Here is an 8614-nt window from a genome sequence, read left to right on the forward strand (position 1 = left end):
GCACGGGCGGCCAGCAGCGATCAGCAACCGCCCACAGACACCGGCAGTGGTGTCAGTGGTGGTGGGGAGGAGGCGAGCAGCATCTGCCCGCAGGCCAATCGCAGGGGGTGGCACTGCCAATCTCAGGGGGGGTGCACATGCACCTGCGTGCACCCCCTATGCATCACCAATGATGTTAGGGATTATTAAGAAGACAATTATAAACAAAACAATGCCCCTTTATAAACTGATGGTGAGTCCACACCTTGAATATTACGTCCAGGTCCCCACACCTCAACAAGGATATAGAAGAACTAGAGAAGGTACAGAGAAGGGCACCAAGGAGGATTAGTGCTATGAAGGGGCTTTCATCAGAGGAGAGACTAAGGAGGTGAGGCCTAGTCAGTTTAGAAAACTGGTGTTTGAGGGGGGACGTGATAAGGGTTTACAAAATACTAAATGGTAAAGAGAAAGTAAATAAGGATTTATTATTTACTCTCTCACAATACAAGAACTAGGGGTCACAGAATGAAACTAGTAGGTGGTAAGTTTAAAACTAATGAAAGGAAGTTCTTTTTCACACAGCTTGCCATTAAAGTGTGGAATTCCTTGCCACCAGATATTGTGAAGGCTGACCGTTTAGCCAGAATCAACAAGGCACTGGACAAATTCTGGAAGGAAAAGGGCCTCAGTAACTACTGAGCATGGGAGTTAGGGATACAGCCTCTGAATCAGAACTTCCTAGACCTCGAATGCTGGAGGCTGCAAGTGCAAGAGGAACGGTGGGAAAAAACCCTGGTCAGACCTAGTTCACTCTCTTTCAGCATCCACTCTTTACCACTATGTGACACAGGATGCTGGGCAAGATGGACCTATGATCTAATCCATTAAATGGCAATCCTTATGTAGCTCTAAGATGAAACTGAAGTCACTGGAAAAACCTCACTGACTGCAGCGGAACCAAGATTTGATCCCTAGTTTTATGCTGTTGGATAACAGTTCCCTTCAGCTGAAACTCCATACTTAAACCTCTCTCTCCATGGGTGGTTATAAAGAGCCTCATTTTTCCTTATGATTCATATTACTTTAATTCTATTTATTCTCATGTAACCTATTATAAACCTTGTTTTAACCCTCTGCGGTACACTCATCTGGAGAAGGAGAGTTTTACATCTATGGTACGTTATTACTGCATTAAACTTTCATTTGTCAATCTGGCTGCTGCCTATGCAAGATGCTGTCATCCTTATACAGTTGAGTCCCACTTAGCATTGACTGAAAAGTTTAAAGAGTATGCCTGGGAGTTTTCACTTTGGGCATGTGTAGACATTCACTCTCCCAAGAGAAACTCTCCTGGGAGTGATGTAACCCTGGTTGTTCCCAAGTTATTTTTCTCTTGGAGTGGCCATTTTTACCCTGGGAGAAAAAAGCCTGAATATCTGTACATTTGTGATTTCTCTTGGGAGAACAGCAACTCTCCCGGAAGAAACAAAACGTTTGTACAAGATTCTCGTGTATAAAACAAGGTCAGAAGAGTTTCAGTAGCAAAGCCTTGGTGTGGGCAGGGGGATGGCCTAAACTTGAGAGTGGAAGGCTACAGAGCCTCAGAGAGTTTTAGCTGTAAAAAAGTTATGGGAAATGGACAGCAGCTGGTTGGTATGCCACCTTAGGGGGCATATTTTCAAAGCAATATGAGGTGAGTTAGCTGCGTGGCTCCTGTTATTACTAATGGGAACCACACGTAGCTATGTGCTTAAGTGATTTGCTGAATCAGAGCCTAAAAGCAAGCAGCAGGAGTCTGGGTTGGAGAACAGCCAGGGTGGTCTGTTTTTGTCCCTGCAATTGCAGCTACTGTTTCATAGATTTCATAGATTTCATAGACATCAGGGCTGGAAGGGACCTCGGAAGATCATCGAGTCCAGCCCCCCGCCCAAAGGGCAGGAAGTCAGCCGGGGTCATAGGATCCCAGCAAGATAAGCATCCAGTTTCATCTTGAAGGTGTTCAATGAAGGCGCTTGAACCACCTCTGGTGGCAGGCTGTTCCAGACTTTGGGGGGCTCGGACAGTAAAGAAATTCTTCCTTATGTCCAGCCTGAAACGGTCTTGTAGTAGTTTATGACCATTCGACCTCGTCATCCCTTGGGGCGCTCTGGTGAACAAACGTTCCCCCAGATGCTGGTGGTCACCCCTGATAAACTTGTAGGTGGCCATCAGATCACCCCTGAGCCTGCGCTTTTTCAGGCTAAAGAGCCCCAGGGCTCTCAGCCTGTCATCGTCGGGTCTGCTTCCCTGACCTCTGATCATGCGCGTGGCTCTTCTCTGGACTCTCTCAAGCTTCTCCACATCCCTTTTGAATTGTGGAGCCCAAAACTGGACACAGTACTCCAGCTGCGGCCTCACTAAGGCCGAGTACAGGGGGAGAATGACGTCCCGGGATTTGCTTGAGAAGCATCTATGGATGCAAGCCAGCGTTTTGGTCGCTTTACTAGCCGCCGCATCGCATTGCAGGCTCATGTTCATCTTGTGGTCAATGATGACCCCCAAGTCTCTTTCTTCCATAGTGCTAGCCAACATAGCACTGCCGAGCCTATAAGGGTGCTGCGGGTTTTTTTTCCCCAAGGTGGAGAACCTTGCATTTATCGGTGTTGAACACCATCAGATTCTCGTCCGCCCACTTGCTGAGCCTGTCCAGGTCAGCCTGGATAACCTGCCTGTTGGAAAACTGCATGCTGCATGTGCCATATTATTAGCAGGCATCTATCCTTTTCTCCTGTGGGATGATGAAGCAGGCACGTGCATGCCTCTCTGTGGGTGATCTTGGCATGCATTCATGTTGCAATGGTACCTACACATTGCTCGTAACCATGGTCCAATACCACGCGTGTGCCCTTCATGTAAAATCACAAGCTTCCTTCCTCGCCAAGGGGCAGCATTTGAAAATCCTGGATGCTTTAACTCCCTTGCCTCTTCCACCATTAGCTAGATTTGCTGCCTTTGTCCTTTTCTTTTTATTTCTAGCTTTTGCTCTTCCATCCCTGTGGGGAGGGTGATGTGCAGTATTAGTACACAGCTATTGACAGTAATCCGCTTTTTCCACTGATACCCTCCAATACTATAGAAAAGAAGCACTCCATAGCTGGCCATTATTTCACTATGCAACCACGATGTTGCACTCAAAAATGGCTTTTTGCTCCTTCCGCATTACCACGTGCAAAAAAAAAAAAAAATCAGCTTCTCTGAAAGGCTCCAGAAGAAACCTGGGAATATGAAATTACCTTAAAATGGGAGAGACGAATTTGGCAGGGAAGATTTCACGCTTCCTTTCTTATGTGCAGCTCTACTGGTAATACAGATGAGGCATGCGTTTGCTTTCAGCCTTCATGGATGGCACCACGCTCACTTCCTTTCCCTCCCCCTGCTCTGGTGCTGTAAGCAAGGGCATGCGAGTCACATATCAAAGGCCAACACTAGTTTTACTTCTACCTAATAATGCACTTCCAGCTTGTTCAGCGCCTGCCTGTTCAGACTGTCAGATTCCAGCTAGAAGTGTTTGTAAACAGAGCTGAAGAAACTCTCCCAACTTTGCCTCAAGTACTGCAGCATGGATATTATAGTCATGAAATGAATGTCCCTGGGAAGAAAACAGATATACTCAGTAACCTACCCTATGGCACTGAGCTTTGTATTACAAAGAGCAGGAGAGAATGTGAGTAATCAACAATTCCATGTGCACATAACGCTGCACTTTTTCCTTCTCTTTATCGTTGTCTAATTAAATTTCAGTCAGCCTGAACAAAAAAGATTCATGCTAGTTGTAGGCAGTAAATAAGGATGTGGTGGAAAAGGAGTATGTACAACTTCTAGCCAAAGGTTGAGGAGAAAGAATGCTAACTTCACACAAGCAGCTGAATTGTCAGATGTTTCTTGCAGGGGGGGTTGGTAGCAAACATTTCTATTTTAATAACTGCACTTCAACAGTAGCGGACCCTGGTAATGGCGACATCAAGAAGATGGTGTTTCTAAACGTAGAGCAATAACTCAACGAGATCGAGCCAGTTGTGGTTTCTATACTAATTAATGTTTCTCAAAATGTTCGCCTGATGTGTGACACTGATGGATGTTGCCAGGTTACATGATATCACTTTCCAAAACAGTGTGTGATGTTTAAGAATGATAAAAAAAAAAATTTAAAAAAATCTCTCCTTTTAGTCTGCATCAAGGAAAGGGCCCAGGAAACATATTGGCAGCTAGGAGGGTAGCCATCCTTTAAATACAGAGAGTCCTTGGCAGGGATAGGTAGCGTGGGCACAGAAGAGCAGCACTTGAATTCTCAGTCCTGACCCTCTGAAGGGGCCAACACTTGATACTTAACCCTGGTTTAGTGATGGGATTGACATGCAACTACAACTACAGTAGTATTGCCATTGCCTTGTAAAGTATAGATCCGTATTTTGAATCACAGTTTGATTATTTTTAATAACTTTAAAAAAAAATACAGAATGGGAAACTGGCATTATTAAACTGCAATTCTGTATTCTGTTTCTAAGGATTTATAGTTTCTGGTTTGAGCAATACATGGAATGGGCTAAATCCTGTTCTGTGTCACAAAGATATAGTACCAGAGCTCATTTTGCACCCGAGTGCTTCCTTGGATCCAGATTTCTGTGCAAAATTAAGAAGTGGGCCTGTGTGATCCCAGTCAATCCCAATCCTGAATATGATTTCCCAGCAAGCATGCACAAACGAGACATTCAAACTGAAGGGCAGAGACAGGTGCTAAATGCTGTTGAACTAGCAACTTCTGCCCTGAGCGATCCAACTCTGTACTGGCAGTCTGGCTCACTATGCTATGGCTCTTCTTCATGCCAAAAATGACCATGTAGTATTATAAAAGACGATATTGCAGCCTAAGATCCCTACTCAACTGGACTATAATCACGGTAGAGTCTGTTCTTGTCTCGATATACCCATTTCTTTTAGCTGTTTATGGCACTAGTTTGTAAGGATTATTTTGGCAGCCATTTTTCCTTCTAAAGTCCAAGACATGGGGAAAGGATTTCAGTTCACAGCAGCTTCAGTTTCCTTGTGGGTTTTGGTTACTTTGTTGATTTTTTTTCCTACTTTGTTTAGAAACTGAATATTGGCCAAACCACACACAAAAGTTCAGGTGACTATTGACTTGAAGCCTCTACCAGCAGCCGAATCCCATGAATAATTGCCTGACAACCTCTTGTTTACCTGCAGGAGGAACTTTGCAAAGGGTGTTTATGAATAGCTGCTATGCAAACTAGAAAAAACAAGTCATCTGAGAAAGAGAAGGAACATTGACTGCTTTGACAACTGCCTTACCATTGCTAAGGAAACCGCTCCCTTGGTAACCATGGTCAGTACATCTGTCTCATTTTATCTCCAACTCTTGCATAGATACCATCATGGGAAGACTGTAATAAAGAAGAAAACATAAACATTTCAAAATAGGAAAAAGTAATAAAAAATGCAAAGTCTTTCTTCATTTGCCTACTGGAAACTTTAAGGAGACTTTGCTTTGAGGTTAGGTTAGCAGGGCTTTGCCTGTCGTGTTTGAGATGCATCCCTGAAAAATCAACTGCTAATCAAAACCAAAAATTTTGGTGTTTTCTTCTGCTTCTAGTTCTTTAAAATGTTGTAAATGTATTTTCTGTTAATGCTCCTAATTTCATCTAACACAGTGGGATTAGAAAAGGGGGCAAGTAGAAGAAACGGAAAATTAAGCACCTAAGAATGACACCGTCAAACTAAGAATAATACTTGACTACGATGAGTATTAGGACTCAGGTATTTGGGGGTAAGAGTTGATTTGTTAGTGGGAAGAAGCAGCAGTTGTGGGTGTGACTTATGTCGACTTCCAATGCTGGGGGGTGACGGTCAGTCAATGCAAAGCAAACAAAATCGGCATCGTTAGCTTGTGTGATGAAGCCTCCAACAAATATTTCTAATACATGATGCTAAACTTTCCCTTTCGTTGTGTGCTACATGATAATCTTACAGGATTAAGACAGTTAGGGGTAACAGATAAGACCATTTGCTACTGCTTTAACCACTCTATCAAACTGAACTGGCCTGTTCTGTAGTTGCTGCATTAAACCTTGAGAAACCACTGGAGAGAGCCTTGGCTGGCATATGGCAAAGGGAGCTGGGGAGTCAACTTTGCTCTCTCTCTGTGGTGGCATGACAATGCCAAAAGCAAGAGGGATGGCCTCTTTGCATTATGTTGGCAATGAGTCTCCACTGACTAGCCCTGTAGGGCTGATACTACCACAGCTGCAGCCCAGTTTGCAAGAGCCCTTGTCTAGCACCTTGCTATGTAATCACCCTTGCTGGCTCCAAGGATGCACAAATGACGACTAGGTGATAAGCTGGTTGGGTGGTGGCTCACGAAGCAGCAGGCTGCCTAAACATCCCAATGATGATAAAAATGCCATTATGCATGAATGCCTTTGCTGATGTAGGAGGGTACTAATGTGTACAGTTCGGGGAAACCTTTTCAAACAACAACCAAGAAATCAAACACCTAGCTCTTCTTCCTGAAGGAAAACAAATCATGACGTCTCCTGAAAGCAAGTCCTCTAGTTACCCCATCGCTTCTTCTTTGACCTCCCTGGGGGTATTAGGCTGCATCACATCCCCATGTAGTGTGACACAACATAACGCAAGACAGCCAAATTGGTATTTGCAGCACCCCCCCAACTTCCTCTGCAGACGCTGCTCTTCATTTGAGCAAGGTGATCCCAACTTTAAACATCGAAAGAGAAAAATATCAATATCAAACGTGAACTGGACCCAATTCTCATGAAGGACATGCTTATTCAAGGTACACATCAGTGCATTTAAGAAACCTGTCCTAGCCTAAAGAGGTGTTAACCACCACGGCAATGTGCCAAGTTCTGCTGTCAGCCCCATGTCCGCCTTGATTGAGAGAGGAGAAGTGCATGAGCCCAATGGAGAGAACAGCCTGCTTAATGAACTTCCAAGGAGCAGCTACAAAAATACAAAACAAGTTTTAAAGTGACTTTAAGATCATGTTTAATTTGAACAACTTTGCCCTTGAGACCCATGGAAAGCACATCAGCTGGCTCTGACTAACGTGTTTTCCGCAGCACTCTAGAATAAAGAAATGAAGTACAGTATGTACTCATCTGGTGAGACATTTAGATTGGCTACTGATACGCTGCAAATGTTTATAAAGAAAACAAAATGTGGATGCTGGCCATTTTAATTAAAACTTGCAGAATCAGTTCACCCTGAGTCACATGATCTCTGAACTATAGTCTATCGTCTTCAGAGACATCTGCTTGCACAACAGTAAGAAGGAACTGTAAATCTTGCAAACAAACTGTTCTCTCGCTTGACTGGCCCGGTAAGCGAGGCTGCTGATATAGACATTGCCAGGTACCTGCTCTTTATCTAAAGGTGAAGGTTAATATTCCTCAGCCCAGACACCTAGGTTTGATTTTATCATATCAAAGCTAAGACTCGGCTACTCAGCTGAAGAAAGCAGACAGAGTGAAAACTTGAAACCATGCTAATCCTTTGCAGTGTTTTCTCTTCTGTCATGCTGCACCGAGTAAAATCCTTAGCTTGTTTGCGAGAGGTAATACAGCTCCAAAATTGATCCGTGAGTGCACAGATGATCGCTCACTTCTCCCTGCCTTACGCTTTGTCTGCTCCTTTAAAATAAGGGAAAAGGAGTTGTTTCTGCCCTGGCTGCCACTTGCTGTACCTCCAAAACAATATCTATTTGCTTTGCAAACGAGGATCTCCTAGTTTGCTGATATATAATCTTTTCATTGCTGAGCGATGATCCTGATTAAGACAAGCCTAAAAAAATTCCCCCATAATGGCGGTGAATTTGTTGATTGGATAATTCAGGAACTGACAGCAATGACATAATTTCAGATTCTCCCTGGAGAATCTATTTAACTCAAATCGTGTTACCCCAGGGGTTGATTTGGCTCACGGTGGGAGGGCGCTGTCCAAGCCTTCCCACGCACGTCTTGCCAGCGCTTTGAATTGCCAGCCTGCAAAACCACAGCCTGACACCATTTGGCAACTGGGTCAAGCGGTTGCAAATAACTTCAGGATAAAAACAAATGTCAATTAAGGCGCATGGCCTAGTTTGTCCCCTGCAATGCATCACAGAGCCACACATGGGGTTCCTACACTGACCTCTTCGCTGTGAGACTCAGTGGGGGCCTGTTACCTGCTGTTGTAAATTAGGACAGTCATCGGACCCTGCAGAGAGCGGGCTCCAGATCCGGGTGCCTTTGTGCACTCCTTTCTGAGTGGTCAGCAGTCAAAGCACAGGGATGAACCATTGTTTAGGCTACTAAATACGGCAGGCTCATTTTTCCAAGACCTTCCCCTTGCCTAGCCAATACATCTGTGCAAAGAGGGGATCAAAAGGTAGCCAAGCACGGGGTGTGCAACACTGTAGATTCTCTATATAAAGAGACAAGAAGAGACAGTCCCTTCTGTGCTACCAGATCTCTCAGGCTGTCCCCCAAACAAATCCTTTCTTTAATTATTATTTTTCTCCTCTCTCTTTTCTGCACCCCCCCCCCCCTTTTCCCTCTTTCCGGGTACTTTCTATCTACTA

The 8614-nt window shown here is 44.3% G+C and overlaps 1 long non-coding RNA gene across 1 annotated transcript in view; it reads left to right on the plus strand.

The window, feature by feature from the left end:
- Nucleotides 1-3549: 3549 nt before the first annotated feature.
- LOC102382861 overlaps nt 3550-8614 on the plus strand; it is a 6950-nt gene continuing 1885 nt past the window's right edge. Inside the window, exons 1-2 of the long non-coding RNA XR_003092857.1 lie at nt 3550-3685; nt 5224-5362. This is a non-coding gene — a long non-coding RNA (uncharacterized LOC102382861). The remainder of the gene's footprint in view (nt 3686-5223; nt 5363-8614) is intronic.

The sequence above is a fragment of the Alligator sinensis genome, unplaced genomic scaffold (assembly GCF_000455745.1).
Source record: "Alligator sinensis unplaced genomic scaffold, ASM45574v1 scaffold121_1, whole genome shotgun sequence".
Lineage (NCBI taxonomy): Eukaryota > Metazoa > Chordata > Crocodylia > Alligatoridae > Alligator > Alligator sinensis.